General features: G+C 32.6%; 1 protein-coding gene and 1 pseudogene across 2 annotated transcripts in view; one reads left to right on the top strand and one right to left on the bottom strand.

The window, feature by feature from the left end:
* Positions 1-16,451, bottom strand: part of LOC143246572 (solute carrier organic anion transporter family member 3A1-like) — a 57,552-nt pseudogene extending 41,101 nt beyond the window's left edge. The window contains exons 1-2 of the transcript XR_013026044.1: positions 16,314-16,451; positions 15-542 (exon numbers count right to left, since the gene is read on the bottom strand). The product of XR_013026044.1 is annotated as a solute carrier organic anion transporter family member 3A1-like (transcript). The remainder of the gene's footprint in view (positions 1-14; positions 543-16,313) is intronic.
* LOC143246571 (uncharacterized) overlaps positions 3,097-22,199 on the top strand; it is a 52,823-nt gene continuing 33,720 nt past the window's right edge. The window contains exons 1-2 of the mRNA XM_076493507.1: positions 3,097-5,018; positions 20,732-20,813. The gene's annotated coding sequence lies outside the window, so the exon portion shown is untranslated. The remainder of the gene's footprint in view (positions 5,019-20,731; positions 20,814-22,199) is intronic.

The following is a 22,199-nucleotide window of genomic DNA, read 5'->3' as shown; positions in this document are numbered from 1 at the left end:
ATACAAATACATACCTTCACCCCTAAGTTCTAAAGAAAGGTGTTCGGTTTTCTCTGAAATTTTAATAACTTCATGTGTGACAGTATTTGAAGATTCAGTAGTCTTGCAATGTGACATAAAATCACCAATTACAGTTTCCGTCTTGACCATACGAGTGTTGATGTGATGACTGTAGAGACCCATGCTCGTGTAAAGAGAGAGATCCCGTGAAGTACTGCTTCCTGCACTCTTGGTGCGCCTATGAGAACGCCAGTATTGAATAGCTTCTTCTCTAGTGATTGTGCCAACATGTGAGCTCACATTTGCCCGTAAGTCTAAACAACTTGATGCCATATTGAAAATGGACCAGAAGGTAAATTATGAAATTTAACTAACTTTTGACTCAAATTCTTATCCTAACTGTTATTTAATCTCCAAGCCAAAATAACAAAATACTGAATGCACAGTCATTTCTGTAGGATTCTCCAAACATTTGGCTATTGAGTAGAGTGGTTACAATCTTGTATAACCTAAGATTTGTAGCCATCATGAGGTAGCATTATCTGAAAATGGAAAAATAATTTTCAATAAACTAATTCAGCAATAAATGCATTTTGTTTAAACTAAGAAGTTCTATAGTTTTGTCTCAAAACAAATATTACAAGTCTGTGATGATGAGAAAACCCACTTGTAGAGAAAATTACATATTTAAAAATGGCTGGTATGGGTAGAGAAAGCACTAATAGAGGAGCGAACAATGTTTCAACCTTCTTCAGTCAACTATTAGTGCCTTCTCTACCCATACCAGCCCTTTTTAAATATATAAATATCACAAGGTATTCCCCAAGAAAACTATGCAAGTAAAGAGCAGAAAACAAAAGTAAATAAAATTACACTGGCCAAGAACAGAGGAATACAAAGGATAATCATATAATTGTAATAACAATTACACAAAAGTGTAAAAAAGGCATTCATTTTTAGGGCAATGAACTGTTGTCCACACAAAATAATCTAGAAATGAACAACTGCATGACCACACAAAAACAATCTGTTGCATATTGGTATTAAACTAGAAATCAAGTCCTGCAAACCCACAATACGAGTATGCCCACACTAAGCTAGAAATGAAATGCTATACATTCACTCTAAACTAGAAATAAATTGCCATTAATATACACTAAATTATAAATGAACTGTTGTATGACCACACTAAGCTAGAAATTAACTGTTATACATTCCCACTAAACTAGAAATGAACTGCTATCAATATACACTGAATTAGAAATGAACTGTTGTGGCCCAGCAAGGCCAAGCGTGTTAAGATGTGCGACTCGTAATCTGAGGGTCGCAGGTTCGCATCCCCATCGCGCCAAACATGCTCACCCTTTCAGCCATGGGGGCATTATAATGTTACGGTCAATCCCACTATTCATTGGTAAAAGAGCAGCCCAAAAGTTGGCGGTGGGTGGTGATGACTAGCTGCTTTCCCTCTAGTCTTACACTACTAAATTATGGGCAGCTAGCACAGATAGCCCTCGAGTAGCTTTGTGCGAAATTCAAAAAACAAACGAACTATTGTATGACTGCACTAAGCTAGAAATGAACTGCTATCAATATACACTAAACTAACAATGAACAACTATCAATATGCACTAAACTAGCAATGAACAACTATCAATATGCACTAAACTAGCAATGAACAACTATCAATATGCACTAAACTAGCAATGAACAACTATCAATATACACTAAACTAGCAATGAACAACTATCAATATGCACTAAACTAGCAATGAACTATCAATATACACTAAACTAGCAATGAACAACTATCAATATACACTAAACTAGCAATGAACAACTATCAATATGCACTAAACTAGCAATGAACAACTATCAATATACACTAAACTAGCAATGAACAACTATCAATATGTACTAAACTAGCAATGAACAACTATCAATATACACTAAACTAGCAATGAACAACTATCAATATGCACTAAACTAGAAATGAGCTGTTACATGCCTACACTAAGCTAGAAATAAATGTGCTGTACATTCACACTAAATTAGAAATGAACTGTCATATGACCACACTAAACTAGAAATGAACTGCTATCAATATACACTAAAGTAGAAATGAATTGTTATATACCCATACTAAGCTAGAAATGAACTTCTATCAATATACACTAAAGTAGAAATGAATTGTTATATGACCACACTCAGCTAGAAATGAACTTCTATCAATATACACTAAAGTAGAACTGAATTGTTATATACCCATACTAAGCTAGAAATGAACTTCTATCAATATACACTAAAGTAGAAATGAATTGTTATATACCCATACTAAGCTAGAAATGAACTGCTATCAATATACACTAAAGTAGAAATGAATTGTTATATGACCACACTCAGCTAGAAATGAACTTCTATCAATATACACTAAAGTAGAAATGAATTGTTATATGACCACACTCAGCTAGAAATGAACTTCTATCATTATACACTAAAGTAGAAATGAATTGTTATATACCCATACTCAGCTAGAAATGAACTGCTATCAATATACACTAAAGTAGAAATGAATTGTTATATGACCACACTCAGCTAGAAATGAACTGCTATCAATATACACTAAAGTAGAAATGAATTGTTATATACCCATACTAAGCTAGAAATGAACTTCTATCATTATACACTAAAGTAGAAATGAATTGTTATATACCCATACTAAGCTAGAAATGAACTTCTATCAATATACACTAAAGTAGAAATGAATTGTTATATAACCATACTAAGCTAGAAATGAAGTGCTATACATTCACACTAAACTAGAAATTAAGTGCTAGCAATACACTCTAAAATTAACATTTTCCTTACTTAAAAATGTATTTCAAGTAGATACTCACTTATGCATATACAATAAAGAGCTAATACCTTGCACCTCTGTGAAATGTTTTTATGCATGTATCAAGCTTCTGAATAAATATTGCATCATAAACATAAAACCAAGCACTTTATCAGTCAGTGTTGTAATCAGTATTTCATCATTAGCAGACCACACATTCTCCACATACAGTGCTGCCTGTGAACATTTTGTGTGTACCAAAAAAGACATACTGAAAGTGGGGAGGAAGAATGGATGATTCTGTGATGATGCAATTATTTTTTGAATGTATATTCAGGTAAGGATATTGTTAACTTTAGAAATGCTACTGATAGAACAAAATATAGTAAAGGAACCAAAATGGTGAGCTCCTTTCTGAGAATATAGATACATATAAGTAAAAAAACTCATGGCCTTTGTCACACACTACAACAGACAAAAAAAGTCAGGACTACTGGGAGTATCACTTGGTGAGAGACTTCACCATCTCAATCACAGAATAATCTTCACCCAATATAAGTGGCAGTGCAGAAAAGTAGTGTTAAAAGAACTTCATGCACAGTGGTGATGTAGAACAGTAGTGTTAAAAGAACTTCATGCACAGTGGTGCTGTAGAACAGTAGTGTTAAAAGAACTTCATGCACAGTGGTGCTGTAGAACAGTAGTGTTAAAAGAACTTCATGCACAGTGGTGCTGTAAAACAGTAGTATTAAAAGAACCTCATGCATAATGATGCTGCAGAACAGTAGTGTTAAAAGAACTTCATGCACAGTGGTGCTGTAGAACAGTAGAGTTAAAAGAACCTCATGCATAGTGATGCTGTAGAACAGTAGTGTTAAAAGAACCTCAATACAGTGGTGCTGTAGAACAGTAGTGTTAAAAGAACCTCATGCATAGTGATGCTGTAGAACAGTAGTGTTAAAAGAACCTCAATACAGTGGTGCTGTAGAACAGTAGTGTTAAAAGAACCTCAATACAGTGGTGCTGTAGAACAGTAGTGTTAAAAGAACCTCATGCATAGTGATGCTGTAGAACAGTAGTGTTAAAAGAACCTCAATACAGTGGTGCTGTAGAACAGTAGTGTTAAAAGAACCTCATGCATAGTGATGCTGTAGAACAGTAGTGTTAACAGAATCTTATGCATGGTGGTGCTGTAGAACAGTAGTGTTAAAAGAACCTTATGCATAGTGATGCTGTAGAACAGTAGTGTTAAAAGAACCTCAATACAGTGGTGCTGTAGAACAGTAGTGTTAAAAGAACCTCATGCATAGTGATGCTGTAGAACAGTAGTGTTAAAAGAACCTCAATACAGTGGGGCTGTAGAACAGTAGTATTAAAAGAACCTCATGCATAATGATGCTGTAGAACAGTAGTGTTAAAAGAACCTCAATACAGTGGGGCTGTATAATAGTAGTGTTAAAAGAACTTCATGAATGGTGGTACAGTAAAAGATAAATTCTAATGAATCAGCCTGTATATTTCATGGTGTTAGCAGACCACAAATGCATAGCATGATTAGGGCAATAAATCAAGCCATACAGTACACAAGAAATTTATTTGTTAGTAATAAGCAGGTAGAGAGACAAATCATTCCAGACCTGCATCTCAAGAATGTAAGATCCACCTGCCCAGTCACAACTACCAGGATTTATATGGTTCTTAGTGTATGGGTAGCCTGTAATATACTCACAGTTAGACACCCTGCCATACTTCTGATTAAGGGAGTTCATCTACTTGGTCTTAAACCACTGGCATAAGGAGAAACTCTCCAAATCAACTCCTACAGGAGGTTAGTACAACAGAAGTTCTCCCCCTCTACTAAAACAACATGAAGGTGCAATAATCTATCATCTGCAAAGGATACCACACTGAAAGACTGTGCAATGGCTTACCATAAATACAGACAGCAAGAAATGGACAGGTGTAAGAATAGGGAACCACAACAAGTTTTTTGTTTCTTTTTTTTCTGGAATGGAAGTATCATTAAAACTACTAAAGCTGTCTTGTGAAAAATACCATCTCCACATCCAAGGTGTGAACCTTGAAAGACAAAAATAGTATATCTATATTGTACAGTGGTTTAAAATTGTGGTTACACTGCCCAAAATCAGAGACAACTCCAATGAAGAATAGTCTGGATCAAGGTAGGTTTCACAAAAATTAGTACAAGAATTTGTAATTTAATTAAATACATGAAATTTAATTGATGAAAAGAATTGATATTATCAGCTCTCACTGTTATTATTTTTCAATATGTCTGATATTTCTGTGGTACACTTTCATCAAAGTACAAGATTTTGGAACACAAGTTCTAAAGAATGTAATATTATTTCTTTGATAGGAATATTTCTCATAATCATTAAGCTAGTGTTCAGATTTCAGAAAAGATACAAATCAAAGTGACATATAAAAATATAATGATTTGTATTTGATGATTTACCCAACATCATTTTAAAAACCTGTATCTCTATTCCTTGAAATGAAGAAAATAATGATAAGAAAGATAACAAAATACACACTATTGTGTGTAGAAGTGGAAGTTTTGTTGAAAAGCTTGGTGCATGTGATAAAACATTTAGGCACTGGCATAAGGTATTAGCTGTTTGTTCTGTAGAGATGCGAGTAGTATTTCTGAATGAGAAATAAACAATTGTATTTTTACCCATCTAAATATATTGCAACATATCCACATACATTAACTAGAATGGCCTACTGTATACCGATATTAAAACTAAAAATTGAACTGGTACATTCTCACACTGAGCTACAACTTAACTCTTGTATACCCATATTAAATCAGAAAATGCTGTGCATTGTACATCCACTCTGAACTAGATATAAACTGCATAAAACCCACAATAAAATTAGAAATGTATTGCTCATTGCTCTGTACCCCCAATCAAATCACAAGTGTTCTTTACTAGACCAACACAAAAACTAGAGATTTCTGCTGCCTTATACTAAGACTAGAACTAAAAATGTACTGTTGTGTAGTGTTTTAACACAGTTAAGAATATGGAACAAAGTAAATAAAGCAGTTTTAAAAAAATCAGAGAACCACAGGCTTAATACTGGCTACAAACATATCTTGAGGAACAAAGTTATAAATTAGATGAGTGCTTGGAAGGTTTATAAGTCACACCCTAGTTTAAGCACTTGTGTTTTCAATTATTGCCTTCAAATAATTTTTTGCAATAAAATGTTAAGATTGAAACAGCCCTGTAAAAATAAATGATTTGATTGGTCACGTAAATATGATTGGTATCTTTATGTTTTGTATACTGCACAACCACTCCTACCATTTTTCTTTATTAGAAGGCCTATAAAACTCTCAAAGCAAACTGGTAAAAAAACAAAATAAAAGCTTAAAATAAATGTTGATATTTTACATACTTACACACCACACATTACTTGGACCAACAGAGAAGTTTCCTTAGTAAGCTAAATCAATACGCAAACACTGACCTAGTTACCACGGTAACCGATGATATTGATCAACTACAATCTCTACGTTTCTTCTCTTTGTTCTCCATTGTACGTAACACACATACAGCTCTGAAATATCATTAATCAAGGCTCTCAAAAAATTCAGCAAACTGGAAAGATCTGGTTCCTGAAATATCTCATGTCTCAGATTCATGCCTCTCAGAAATTATTAACCTCTGGTTTATAAAAAAGTATGTCATCTGCATGTTCTTGTATATCAATCAAACATCATCCCCAAATGTTTTGAATTTAATGTTCATGCAGGTATAACACAAAAATTTTAAAATACCTTCTATTGTTTTCAAGGCTTTGAAATGAATGTTTCTAAATGTTCTGTATGAAAAACAATTAATAATTGTTTTATCAATGAAGCCTTATCAATATACTACATATAAGCCTGTACAGTTATAAAAAAATTATTCTGTATGAGAAACAATTAATAATTGCTTTTCCAAAGAAGCCTTATTCATATATTACATATAAACTTCAATCTTGCATATAATTTACAATATTCTAATAAATACATTTATGTGTTATTAAGTTTCACTTTTAAATGAAAGAACAAAAGGTCTCAATTGGCATTTGTTAGAAATATTTAATAGGCATGTCCTTTCATGGAATATCCATAAGTTAACAATATATTGTAATTGGAAGTTATCTAATCATTACTGAAAGTGAACTAGAACTATTTCTACCAAAAGTTGTTTCAAATAAAACATGAAAACATCCATGTTAAAGATTCCATTTAAATAATTAATAGTTCAGATGTAAAATACATGTGTTCCTCATTTATGGTCTTCAAGTGCAAACAAACTGACAAAAATACAGGTGAAAAGCTGTAAAACAATGAGACATTATAAATATTTAAGAAACACAGTATCATACAGATTTTTACTTAAACCATTCACAACTGAAAGACTGGATATATATCCAGTATATACATATATATTGATCAACTACAATCTTGTGTATATATATATATATATATATATGTTATAACTATAAATTTTTAAGCCATAAACAAAATATGCTGCATATTTTTAGAAAGATCCTAGGGTAGAAGCTACAACATGAGATTATAAAATGTATCCTAAGTTTTGGAGGTGACTGAATAAGTAGGACCCACATTGCGAGAGGGATACACCATCTATTAGCCTTAACCTCCAATTCACTAGTCTCGCATAAGAAGATTAGAAATTTAGAAATTGGGAGAGCGAGATGTGAGTGCTGAAACCCACAATGTCCCACATCTACATCACAGTTCTCCACATTCAAACAGTTGTGGAAAAAGTGACTGCCACAGCCATTTTTTCCCTTTTTTAAATTTAGAACACATCATTTCATCACTCAAACTACTTAGACTACAAACGTTTGTTACTGGAAAATCTAAATGAAAACTCAATGTATGAAACAATTACTTTAATAAATGTATATTTACACTGAATATCTATACCCAGACATTAGTACTTTTAAACCACTATCACTGAATAGTCCCAGTATGAACAGTTGTTTACAAACACACACTGTAGAATCCCAGAGCCACAGCTATGGTCTCATTTTCCTATAATTTGCATTACATATAACATTTTTTTGAAAGTCAAATTTCAAGTTTTCTCATCTGAAATACACAAGGATAATAATAATGTTAGTATTCCAGAAAACTGATTACTACAAATGTAACTAATGAAATCCCAAGTTCATAAATTTTGGTTGACAACTACAAACTTTTGCTGGATCCTGCGATTGAAGATAAAGACAAAAAGGATTCCAATTACTAAAAGCTATGATGTGTATTCTAGGACAGGATGTTTGAGCTCAAATTTTTCAGTTTTCAAATCATTAAAATTTAGTTTAATGAGCTAATTCATATTTATTGCAACAGTGATGAAAATAGCAAATTTTCCACATACAGTAAAGAATGACTGTGTGGGAAGTGTCGATGGAATCCCAGAAGTCTATGAAAATTAGTACCATGATTGCTTCTTTAAAAAATACTCTCTCTCTATCACTGAAACAACTATACTGTAATTACATCATGACAACACTGACTTTTACCCCATCACTGAAACAACTATACTGTAATTACATCATGACAACACTGACTCTTACCCTGTCACTGAAACAACTATACTATAATTACACTATAACCACACTGACTCTTACCCTATCACTGAAACAACTATACTATAATTACACCATAACCACACTGACTCTTACCCTATCACTAAAACAACTATACTGTAATTACATCATGACAACACTGACTCTTACCCTGTCACTGAAACAACTATACTGTAATTACATCATGACAACACTGACTCTTACCCTATCACTAAAACAACTATACTGTAATTACATCATGACAACACTGACTCTTGCCCTGTCACTGAAACAACTATGCTGTAATTACATCATGACCACACTGACTCTTGCCTATCACTGAAACAACTATGCTGTAATTACATCATGACAACACTGACTCTTACCCTATCACTAAAACAACTATACTGTAATTACATCATGACAACACTGACTCTTACCCTGTCACTGAAACAGCTATACTGTAATTACATCATGACCACACTGACTCTTACCCTATCACTGAAACAACTATACTGTAATTACACCATAACCACACTGACTCTTACCCTATCACTAAAACAACTATACTGTAATTACACCATAACCACACTGACTCTTACCCTATCACTTAAACAACTATGCTATAATTACAGTCTACAATCAGAATGATTTTCCCTCCATAAAAACAAATACTCCTAACCACTCAATAAATATATTACTGCAGTCTTTAAGTTTCAAGCTAATGTCCATAGTCATAAATTTCTTGATAACAAATGCCCTTTTTAAGACTATAAATTATCTGGTGTTTTATGCCCAATCTCACTATAAATGTTTGTTCAAGTACTCTTTGAAAACCTACTTTTTGTGTTTCCACATGGAAATTTATAACTAGACAATATTTAATATAGTTGTATAAATATTTTGATGAAAGGTAATTTTAAACCTAAAAAATGTTTATTGTAGTAGTATGAATATTTCCGTGAACAAGAAATTGAAATAGTATAAATGCTTTAATTATAACAATATTTAGAAATGTACTTTTTGAAGGTGATATTTTCAGAAAACTATAGTAGAGGTATGTATGCATAACGTCTCTGAGATAGCTTCATCACTAAATGATTCAAAAGATCCAGATAACAGCTTTGAAAGCTCTTCTTGTTCAAAAAAAAATAGATGATGAAAACAAATATTGATTCAACCTTAATAAAACTACCATTATTACTGGATATGATGGCAATTATCAATTTGTGCTGCAAAAGTAGAACTAGATAATGAAGGTTTCTACGTGTTTTTACATACAGAAAAATATCAAAATGGCTGCCACTAACATTAAACCAAGCAACTTAACTCTCCACCAGATATCTATGTGTTCGTATCATTTATATAGCATACACTAAACTGTAAGCCCAAAAAGACAAGTATATGCAGACATAATTCATTACGTCATCCATCAAAATATTTAAAGATAGTTTAAAGTAACAGTACAGTACACAACCTTATCAGCATATATTTTTATAAATTTTGAAATTATAAAAGAAAAAAGAAAAAGGACTTGACCTCCCAAAGCTGCTATTTACTTTATGTAAAGCTCAAACTCTCAGTCTTAATATATCACTATTCAAACAGATATGAGCAGTTTATCCAAGTTGATACTTTTGAACACCCAAATCAAGTCATCCCTAACTCATCTGGAATCAAAGGAAAACAAAAGATTTACACTTTAAGTCTCTCCTCACAGATGAATTTTATTTTAAACCAAGTATAATTCTAATAAGACTTCTCTACATTATTTTCTGTAAGTAAACTACAGATGATAACTTTTCCAATGAGCTAGGCCTAATCACATTCTCAGAAATGTTTGTGATAATAACTCACTTATTACTCTTTTATTCAGTTTTCCCTTCACAAATCACAAAATTATCATCTCTTTTCACCAGAAACTAACACCCAATATGAGATTTCAAGCACTTGTTAATAATAACAACTGAATCTTATTTTTCCTCAACAATAATTTTATTCTCACACAAGAAATATCCCTTTCAACTTTAATTTCAATTAAAACATTTTGAAAGTTTTACTTTCCAGTTTTTGACCACCATTAATAGTTTATCTGTACTATAATTAAATAGAAATTCTACACAGAACCAACCATTTTCAATGCCTTAATATAATCTGTGAATTTGAAAACAGAGATGGCCAAATACCAAAAAACAAAACTCTTTAATACAACTATTGAGCAACAAAAACCTACATCAGACACAAAATAACCCCACTACTCATACTTTTACAACTGGAAGAATACCCATTGATTAACACCACCAAGTTCACACTTTACAACTGGAAGAATACCCATTGATTAACACCATCAATTTCACACTTTACAACTGGAAGAATACCCATTGATTAACACCATCAATTTCACACTTTACAACTGGAAGAATACCCATTGATTAACACCACCAATTTCACACTTTACAACTGGAAGAATACCCATTGATTAACACCATCAATTTCACACTTTACAACTGGATACCCATTGATTAACACCACCAATTTCACACTTTACAACTGGAAGAATACCCATTGATTAACACCCCCAATTTCACACTTTACAACTGGAAGAATACCCATTGATTAATGCCATCAATTTCACACTTTACAACTGGAAGAATGCCCATGATTAACACCACCAATTTCACACTTTACAACTGGAAGAATGCCCATGATTAACACCACCAATTTCACAATGTCCAAAATATTTTTATACCAAGTTTTTCACCAATTTCATATAGTATCAACTAGTAAACTGTATTTTCAAAGTTTTAATTTAATTATTTGCTAGAGATCACATAATAATTAATATAGTGAGTAGAAGGTAAGAGTAGTACGTTATGAGTGATTCAGTTCAGTGCCAGTTAGTTAATAAGTAATCAACTTTTAATTAAGTTATATTCAGTGAGAAGTTATTAAAATGTATACATTGAGTAATGGTTCAAGTCAGTATGAGAAAATTTATTTAGTATTCACAGAAACGAAATTAAGGTACATTCAATTATTCAAGGTTTTCTACGAAATTTTGCATGCATGTTTATTTGTTAGTTAGACATCGCAACATTAGCAAGAAATTTCTATTGAAATGTTATTTGTGCACTTAGGCCTACAACTTATATCAAAGTAAACAAAACCTGTAGAAACATTACAGAAGATAAAAACTAAGTTGTTATTGTTTTGAACTGGACTTAACATTATGTTTACTAAATCATTCAAAATTAACTAACCAAAACCAGAATATGTTACATCATTATGTAATACTTTATCAAAAGCTGTATAAAAGTAACTACAATGATTTATAGGTGTTAGAATCTGGAACACTCAATGGTTATCTGAGTTCTGAAATGATTGAGTTAGAGGTAAAGATTTCAACAGACTATTAACCTTAAAAGATAAAATCAAAATTCATTTTTAAAAAATGCTGTTTTTCTTAAAGGTTCTGGGTTCTCAATTTTTTATTCATTTAGGTGATAAAAAACTATCAAACATTATGCATTAAAACCTTGACAAATAATTTGGCAATAAATGCTTTATTAAGTCATATAAAAGATTGTGTTTTAAGATATACTGGTTTGCACCCTATGATAGCATAACACCTGAGGGACAACAACAGGCCTCTGAGATCATCATAATTGTCCAGTTCATTCCACTAGACATCCATCTGCCTCTATCAAGCTTTGATTCCTCAAGTACTCCTCATGCCCTCTTTGAAACACTCCCAATGCTGTTTCCCGATCACATTCAAAAGTAATCTATACCAAAAGTTGACTATCCTCTATCAAAAATAAAATTTCCTTCTATCCTACCATTTCTTAATTTTTGTACTATAGTCCTTCCATTCTTACCATTAAATAAAAAAAGAAAGATGATACATTAATCCTATTTATTCCCCTTATTATTCTGATCATTTAGATAAGATCACTGTTAACCTGGGATGCCAACTGTCCACACTTTTATGGAATGTCAATAAATGAATTTTGCATTATAACACTGGCCATAAACCCATAAGTTGCAAAAAATGTTCTTTAATCCTATGTGCATGGGTTGGATAAAAGTACACCTTTTATACATTTACAACATCAATATATATGGCAAAACATAAATTATGCTACAACATGCCTTCTCCAATGAACTGATCTACGCATATGTATTTTATGAAATCAGGAGCAAAATACACGGCTGTAAAAACAAAAGTTGTCATTTTCTATGTATAAAAAACACAATTATAAGACTGACAATTTTGCCCCTAATGCTTTTTTTCTCAATAGAAAATAACTTTAGGGACCTCAATTTATTCTCATATGGCACCACCTGCATCTTAAGAACCATCCAAGTAGCCCTCCTTTGAACACCTTACAACTCAATATCTTTTTTAAAATAAAGACCTCCAAACTGAACACAATATTCTACAGAGTGATCTGTAAGTCCGTACCCATCCATATGTTATTATGTTATATTCAATAATACTAATGATGAGGTGAAAGTAGTTGTTACCATGGCATTTGGAACAATAACCTCTGCTATGTTGAGGAAAATGTCTCACAGGACATGGCATCGCATAATATTATGCAACGAGAATGAGGGACAGCACACAGATACACTGGATACATAAGATACATGGATGGGTAGGGACTTACGGGCTACCCTGTACATGTGAACTAACCAGATATCCACATAAACATAAACAGGAACTTCTTTTTATTGATATTCAATGTCATTTTGAATACAACTCATAATTCTATTTGCTTTCTCACTGACAATAAAACATTACCTGGAGCACTTATAAGAGTGACTGACCAAAATACCAAAAAGCTTTACTTCTATAACATTGCAGTCAGTTTCCACCAAAGTGGTAATTATAATATAAATTTACTTAACCCACATGCATTACCATGCACTTATCTTAATTAAAAGTATTTAAAGAAAAATGTCATGACTTAATTATGTCAGGAATACAGTCCAGAATTGAAAATTGGAATGAAGTTAGTTATAAGCAGGCCACAAAAGCTAAATGCTAGGCTTAGGTTAATATATAAGGATGAGGAGAATGACTGGTTGGACTTTCAGAATCAGTTTAATGGAAGAAAAAAGGTTTTTGGAATGGATGGTTTTCATGTTTGCAAGAACTATTAACTCAGCTGCAGGGGTGGTCTTAATCACTCTGAATTCCCAGAGAGAAGTCAGTAAATGGGCCACCATAATTATAAGAAAACTCAGAAGTAGATTAAAAGGGATAACAATGGGATTGTGTGGAGCCTCAGACAAATTGCCCTGTTTGCCCAATAGGTAAGAGCACTTCTACTCATCTGTATGAAATGTTTTAAACTAGGACTAGACAGTAGTGGTGAAGACTAGAATAAAATAACTGCAAAACAAATAAGAGGTAGAGAAATGTTTAGCATTAGAAATAAGTATAGATGTGGTTATAAGGACAGGTTTAATTGTTACTACTGTAATTCTAGAAGTATAATAAATAAAATAGGTGATCATGGAACACTGGTAAGAATAAAGGATTTTGATATAATGAGAATAACTGAAACACAATTAAATGTGGATGATTCTGATGAAAGAAATTTCTTTGAAACACAGAATTACAAGCTATTTAATAAGGATAGAGTATTAAAGAAAGGTGAAGGAGTGGCTTTATATGTAAAATGCAAGTTACATGCTGTTAAAATTAAATATATCAAAGATAACAGCAAGGAGACTGAATTCATTTGGGATTCTATTAGTGGACATAAAGGGAAGAGGATTTTAATGGGAATTTGTTACAGCCCAGTTGATAGTTGATCAGTTTATTAAGCCATCCAAGCAATGTGGTTTTGCTGGTGGTAGGGCACATAGGATTTTAGGTTATATCTACAGATTTTTTATTTACATTAATGACAGAGATGAGGAATGGTCAATGAATCGCTTAAATTTACAGATGGTTTTATGGTCTTGGATGTTGCTAGCTGTTTATGAGATGTTGATGGTTTATACAAGGATTAATTTCATTTAGTCAGTTGGCAAATAAATGGCAGATGAGTTTTAATTGTGATAAATGCAAGATAATGTATGTGGGTTATCACAATTTGAATTATAATTTGGATATAAATAACCTTAACAGTGTCATGAGAGAAAAGATTCTTTGTGTAATTAACTGATCAGTCTCTAAAGTTACTCAAGCAATGTGCTGTTGCTTGTGGTAGAGCAAATGGGATTTTAAATTAGATCTACAAATTTCTGATTTACATCAATGACAAAGATGAAGGAATTGTCCATAAGTTACTTAAATGTGCAGTTCATATTAAGGTCTTAGGTGTTGCTAGCTGTTAAGATGATACTGCTGATTTACAAAAGAAGTTAGATCATTTAGTGAGTTGGACAGATAAATGTTTTAATTATAATAAATGCAAGATAATACATATTGGTTATCATAATTTGAAATATAACTTGAATAAGAAAAACCATGAAAATGTCATGTATGAAGACATTCTTGATATAATGGTTGATCAAACACTTAAGCCATCAAAGCAATGTACTGTTGCTAATAACATGACAAATAGTATTTTAGATTGCATTTACAGAAATACTGAATACAAGTTTAAAGAAGTTATAATGTCATTGTATAAGTCATTGGTTAGGTCACATTTAGAGTATTGTGTTCAGGCTTGTTTGTAAATGTTCAGGATGATAATTGGAATAGAAATGTCATCATATATAATGATAGTTGTAGACAACAGAAATTAGTTTCTCTTGGAAAAAGAAAACTTACAAGGGATCTAATTCAGGTATTTAAGATTGTTATGGGAATTGACAGTGTTGATGGATCACCTTTTTTCATATTTAATGGTGAGACTCACAAGACTAGGAGACATAAATATACATTTGGACAGGTAAGAAAGAAGTCACCTTCAGCTAAGATAGCTTTATTTTTCTAACAGGATGACTGACCTCTGGAACAGGTTTCCTTTGGATGTAATGGGTGTAGTTAATTTAAGAGAGTTTAATGGAGAGCTTCATAAATATCTGAATGATAAAGGCTGGCTATGAGTTGTTTCTTCAAATGTTTAATTTAAAACACAGGACACCCTAGATGAACAAAAGTTCCCTTGCTGTCCTTTAATATAATTTCACGTTTTGACATGTCAAGTGCCATTATCTACGTGTCAAGTAATGTAGAATAGGGTTGTTGAATAAATTGTTACTGCTTATCTGCTTGAGTAGGTTTGTATTCATGGCATTACTTTATTATTGAAGCTTTCTTTCAAAAACATTTATTACCAAAACAATTTTAAAGATCAATAGATTATATATGGTAGCCAGATATTGTAGCTTCAGTAACATAAGTAATAAGTCAATGCTGTAAAAGATAAACTAATACCAATAATACAACAGTAGTTAGTATTGTACATCAGCAATTATCATTGAGTTATTAATACCTAATATCAATAATATCATTCTTCGCTCTCTTCAAGTTTCAACTTCTTATACGTATAAAATTTAAAAAAATAACAAAAAACAATAACAAACACAAGTGATTTATGATATAAATATAATTCAATACGTTATTCTAATGACATTGTTTGAGTATGGTAGTGGTAGAATTCACTTAGTGTATTTCTACTGCTTTTCGTTTAGTTTTCCTACTACTAGCCTAAAACCTAAACTGCAATCTCCTATACTTCTGAAGAGAAATATAAATACATTATAAAGCTTTATAGGTTTTATGGAACCAAATGGTACTGACAATGTAAAACTTTTCTATTTTAAACACAGTTAAATAACAGAAAATAGATATTTTAACTCTCCATCAGTTTTCATAAGAACATACTTACATTTACAGAACACTAATTGCTTATTAGTTAATTATCGCTTTTCTAGTTGTTTTATGACATATAAATTCCATCTCTTCTCAGTCAGCTGTAGTTAATCTAACGCGTTGTTCTGCGTGATTTGTAAACACTGTACTGTAGATATTCCTTTAGCGACATCTACTATTAGTATAAATATATTTAAACTATTTCACAAAATATTTTATTTTGCTCAAAACGTTTCACCACGTTTACCTAGCATCATCAGGAAAAGACAAACCATTGTAAACAAGATAAGAAAAGGATTTACTCTGGATAACCTATGACCTTTTGTGAATTTTTTTAAAAAATCAGGGTCTTTGTAAAACTTGAAATAGTTTCTCATATACAAACATTGATCACGCGGAGTATCAATGACATTTTTTAGAAATAAATATCTTAGTAAAATCAACTTGATTGGAGATTCATGGTTTATGCGGTAAATATGTGGGAATAATATGCAATAATATGTTAAATCAATATCATACTTAGATTTTTGCATTATAAGCTTTTCAAAAAAATGTCAATGTTTTCCGAAAGCGAATTTCAGTTGGTGTTTCTTTGCTAAAGCTAACTATCAATGCTCTGTCGACTTCCAGGGGCATAGCGGTAAGTGCGACTACAAACTTATAGCGCTAGAAACCGGTTTTCGATACCTGTGATGGGCACAACACAGATAACTCATTGTGTAGCTTTGTGTCGATCTGCAAACGAATAAACATTTCTTATCCTTGAATTACATGAATCCTATTCAGTTATCAAAAAAAGGTACATATTTGGATAAAAATTACTGATTTTTTTAATACAACATATTAACCACTCGGAATACAGGCATAAGATATTAATCTTATCGTATTATCTTATTAATTTTCATCTTTAACAGAAATGTTTAACACAAATAGAAATTAATGTTAGCAATTATACCCTCATATTATTATGAAGCCCGGCATTGCCAGACGTGTTATGGCATTAGACTCGTAATCTGAGGGTCGCGGATTCGAAACACCGTCACATCAAACATGCTCGCCCTTTCAGCTGTATGGGCATTATAATGTAACGGTCAATCCCACTATTCGTTGGTAAAAGAGTAGCCCAAGAATTGGCGGTGGGTGGTGATGACTAGCTGCCTTCCCTCTAGTCTTACACTGCTAAATTAGGGACGGCTAGCCCTCAAGTAGCTAAATTCCAAAACAAACAAACAAACAAACCCTCTAGTCTTACATCACTAAATTAGCGCGAAATTCAAAAGAAAATCACACATATGAATCTATTAGGCTTTAAAAATTTAAGACTTATGTCCTCTTGGAAACGAGTCTCAAGTAGAGAGGGAGGAGAAAAGCATGCTATGTGTTTTATATCTTATTATTTTAATATGGTAACTTTTCAGTGCATTTAATTTGATCAGGTGTCAGTTTAGTTTTCAAATAACATACAGTCATGTGAAAAAGTTAGGATACTCTATGAAAGCCTGTGTATTTTTGTAACATTTTTGGATATATAGATATTTAATCTCAATTTCAATAATACTGAGAGATTATAGGAATATAACTAAACAATTAAAACTGAAGAAAAGACTTTTCAAGATTTTATGTAAATGTAATTCTACAAAAATGCATATTCTAACTGAAGAAAAAGTTAGGACACCCCTACATTTATTCCCACTTAAAATGGCTCAACTCACACACAGGTGTATCACACCAGGTGCATATGATTAGAAGATCGTTACTCAGCATTTTGAATGAGGCTTTCCCTCTTTAAACCTCAGACATTCAGTTTGGTGTGCTCCTGGTGAGAGCAAAAGAGCTGTCTGAGGCCTTGATAAAAAAAAAATTGTAGTAGCTTATGAGTCTGGTAAGGGATTTAAAAAGATCCCAAAGATTTTGAAATCAGCCATTCCACTGTCCGGAAAATAATCAACAAGTGGAGGGCTTTCAAAACAACTGCCAACATGCCCAGGTCTGGTCGTCCAAGCAAGAACACCCCGAGAGCAGACCGCAAGATGCTAAAAGAGGTCTCCAAACACCCTAACATGTCATCACGGGTCCTAAATCAGGCTCTGGCTACTGTTGATGTGAAAGTGCATGCCTCTACAATCGGAAAGAGATTGTACAAGTTTAACTTGCATGGGAGGTGTGCAAGGAGGAAACCTTTGCTCTCTGGACAAAGACCAGGACTTCTGGAATAATTTTCTTTGGATAGATGAGTCCAAAATTGAATTATTTGGACACCACAACAGAGGACATGTTTGGCGTAAACCAAATACAGCATTCCAGGAAAATAACCTCATACCAACTGTGAAGCATGGAGGTGGAAGTTTCATGGTTTGGGGCTGCTTTGCTGCAGCAGGACCTGGACAGCTTACAATCATATAATCCACCATGAATTCTACTGTGTATCAAAGGGTGCTTGAGAAACATGTGAGTCCATCTGTAAGAAAATTAAAGCTGAAGTGGAACTGGACCCTGCAACACGACAATGACCCAAAACATATCAGTAAATCCACCAAGAACTGGCTGAAAACTAAGAAATGGAGAGTTCTGGAATAGCCGAGTCAATGCCCAGATCTTAATCCCATACAGATGCTGTGGGATGACTTGAAATGGGCTGTACATGCAAGAAACCCCTCAAACATCTCACAGCTGAAAGAATTCTGCGTTGAGGAGTGGGGCAAACTTTCTTCAGACCGATGTCAGAGACTGGTAGATGGCTACAAGAAGCGTCTCACTGCAGCTATTTCAGCCAAAGGGGGTAACACTAACTATTAGGAGGTAGAGTGTCCTAACTGTTTCCTCAGTTAGAATATGCATTTTCGTAGAATTACATTTACAGAAGATCTTGAAATGTCTTTTCTTCAGTTTTAATTGTTAAGTTGTATTCCTATAATCTCTCAGTATTGTTGAAATTGAGATTAAATATCTATATATCCAAAAATGTTACAAAAATGCACAAGCTCTCATAGGGTGTTCTAACTTTTCCACATGACTGTATTTTGTTTTCTTGTGACGTTTTCTATCATTGGGATGGATGTGGAAGGTTCGTTTGAACAATTTGGTAAAATAAATAATGCAAAGTTTTAAGCAATTATATAGATGAAAGTATATTTTCGATTATTTTTATTTGTTTATTGTTAAGCACAAAACTACGCAATGATTTGTTTGTTTTTTTGAATTTCGCACAAAGCTATTCGAGGGCTATCTGTGCTATCCGTCCCTAATTTAGCAGTGTAAGACTAGAGGGAAGGCAGCTAGTCATCACCACCCACTGCCAACTCTTGGGCTACTCTTTTACCAACGAATAGTGGGATTGACCGTCACTTCATAACGCCCCCACGACTACGCAATGAAGTTCTTATGTTATAACTATTATTGATATCGATGTCAATTTTTTAATATTATAATCTTTCAGACTTACCGCTATGTTAGAAGGAGACTTATCACGGTAATTTAAAATTGAAATAGTTAAAAATAATTTCACTAAGTGGCACTGTAATTCAATAACTGTTTCACGTATTTGAAATCTACACGTACTTCAGTACTTCGACTTTTAAATCATATAAATACAAATAAGTTATAATTGGTGTATTTTATGGTAAAGTAACTTCGAATAAGGTTTTCAAACAGTTTTGTTTTCTTTGGGTTTACCTATACAGTGTTAGAATTACTTTTTTGTTTGTTTTGACAGTTGCTTCCTGTAAAAACACTTCTGCGAAATTCATTAGCGTCTTTCCTTCTTTCTTTATAAAATAACTTTTATAAAGTTCTAATGTTTAAACACGTCAGCTTTGTGTATACACACGAATACGTATATATGTATCTTTAAAACTGTTGTTCTAAGTCAAACTTGCGATTTACTCAACTAAATGTACACATGTACAGAGGCCTGTCCGAAAATTACGAGCATATGCTTTCATCCGTATTATTTCCTTTTGGGAAAACATACATACACTGTCATTTATAATATATCATTTTCTCCACTTTGCGTTATTGGTAGTGTAATTTTTTTATTTTATTTTTTGCCGATGTTATATTTCCCAGGATGCAGTATGAATATTGTGCTTCATTGTCTTTGTTCACTTTATTGATTGGTAGACCATGCAGCATTGTTGTATAAGTCTATATGTTTGTTCGTATAACTTTGAACAAGATGTTCCATGGAGTAAAACTTAACAGTTCTTAGACGGTAGATAACAATGGTTAAAGCACTTACCATAATGATAATCCAATAAGTTTACCCAAATCGCGCTGGTAATTTGTTAATTAAAAATAAATCAAGCAAATAAAAACTTATAGTGTAAGTCGAGTTTATTACATTAACAACAAATCTTAACCATGTTTTATTAACGTGATTATAGATAATGATGATAACAGAAAATTTTAAGGTAAAATTATTATTCATTTATTTAGTGACCAGTCGACATTTTCGATGGTTGTTGAAATTGACGTAACCACTGTAAGAAGAATTATTCGTTCCGTCCACTGGTTGCAAGTAAGTTACACATATCTTTACTCACTAATTTTAAACTTTCAAGTACTAATGAAGAACAACATACGTTTATAATTTAAAATACTCTACATCTGAATGTTTAGTACAATTTTTAAAATGTATTATACAATGATTTATTTTATTTCTATAATACACCATTCTGTCAGCCGAATTTCCCTCAAATGCGTCAGAGTAAGCGGGAAGACTTAAAACCCAAAAAGCTTATTTCGATACCCTTGATGGGCAGAGCATAGATATCCCATTGCACAGCTTTGTACCTAATTAGCCTATTAGAATATTACATAATAAAATATAAAAATACCGCTAGATGTGTGCTGATAAACTAAGATAAATACCGTGAATTTAACAAAATCAATTATAAACCGAAATAACGACCTATATTTACAGGTTTATTTATTTTATATTTCTAAAATACTTATCAGAAATAAAATAGAATGTTACTACTAGGGTGTTCCAATTTTTATTAATCTTTGTTATTGTTATTTCATTGTTATTATGATATTATTATTTTTTATTTTTGTTTCATCTTAATTGTTCACTTGGACTGATCTTCAAGAATATTCCTTCACTCACTAAAGTCTCTGCATACATAAACCGAACTAACATATATATCGAAAAGCAATGAATCGTTCCTTATACAGTACAGACCCTACTAGCCATTAACGAACTGTTCCTTATACAGTACAGTCTTTACTAGCCATTAACGAACTGTTCCTTATACAATACAGTCTTTACTAACCATTAAAGGAACTGTTCCTTATACAATATAGTCTTTACTAACCATTAAAGGAACTGTTCCTTATACAATAGAGTCTTTACTAGCCATTAACGAACTGTTCCTTATACAGTACAGTCTTAACTAGCCGTTAACGAACTGTTACTTATACAGTACAGACCCTACTATCCATTAACGAACTGTTCCTTATACAGTACAGTCTTAACTAGCCGTTAACGAACTGTTACTTATACAGTACAGACCCTACTATCCATTAACGAACTGTTCCTTATACAGTACAGTCTTAACTAGCCGTTAACGAACTGTTACTTATACAGTACAGACCCTACTATCCATTAACGAACTGTTCCTTATACAGTACAGTCTTAACTAGCCGTTAACGAACTGTTACTTATACAGTACAGACCCTACTATCCATTAACGAACTGTTCCTTATACAATACAGTGTTTACTAGCCATTAACGAATTTTTCCTTACACAGTACATATACAGTTACACAGTTATACAGTACAGTCTTAACTTGTCATTAACGAACTGTTCCTTATACAATACAGTCTTTACTAGCCATTAACGAACTGTTCCTTATGCAGAACAGTCTTAACTAGCCATTAACGAACTGTTCCTTATACAAT

Source organism: Tachypleus tridentatus, chromosome 3, assembly GCF_004210375.1.
Source record: "Tachypleus tridentatus isolate NWPU-2018 chromosome 3, ASM421037v1, whole genome shotgun sequence".
Classification (NCBI taxonomy): Eukaryota; Metazoa; Arthropoda; class Merostomata; order Xiphosura; family Limulidae; genus Tachypleus; species Tachypleus tridentatus.
This window is presented reverse-complemented; position numbering and strand designations above follow the sequence as displayed.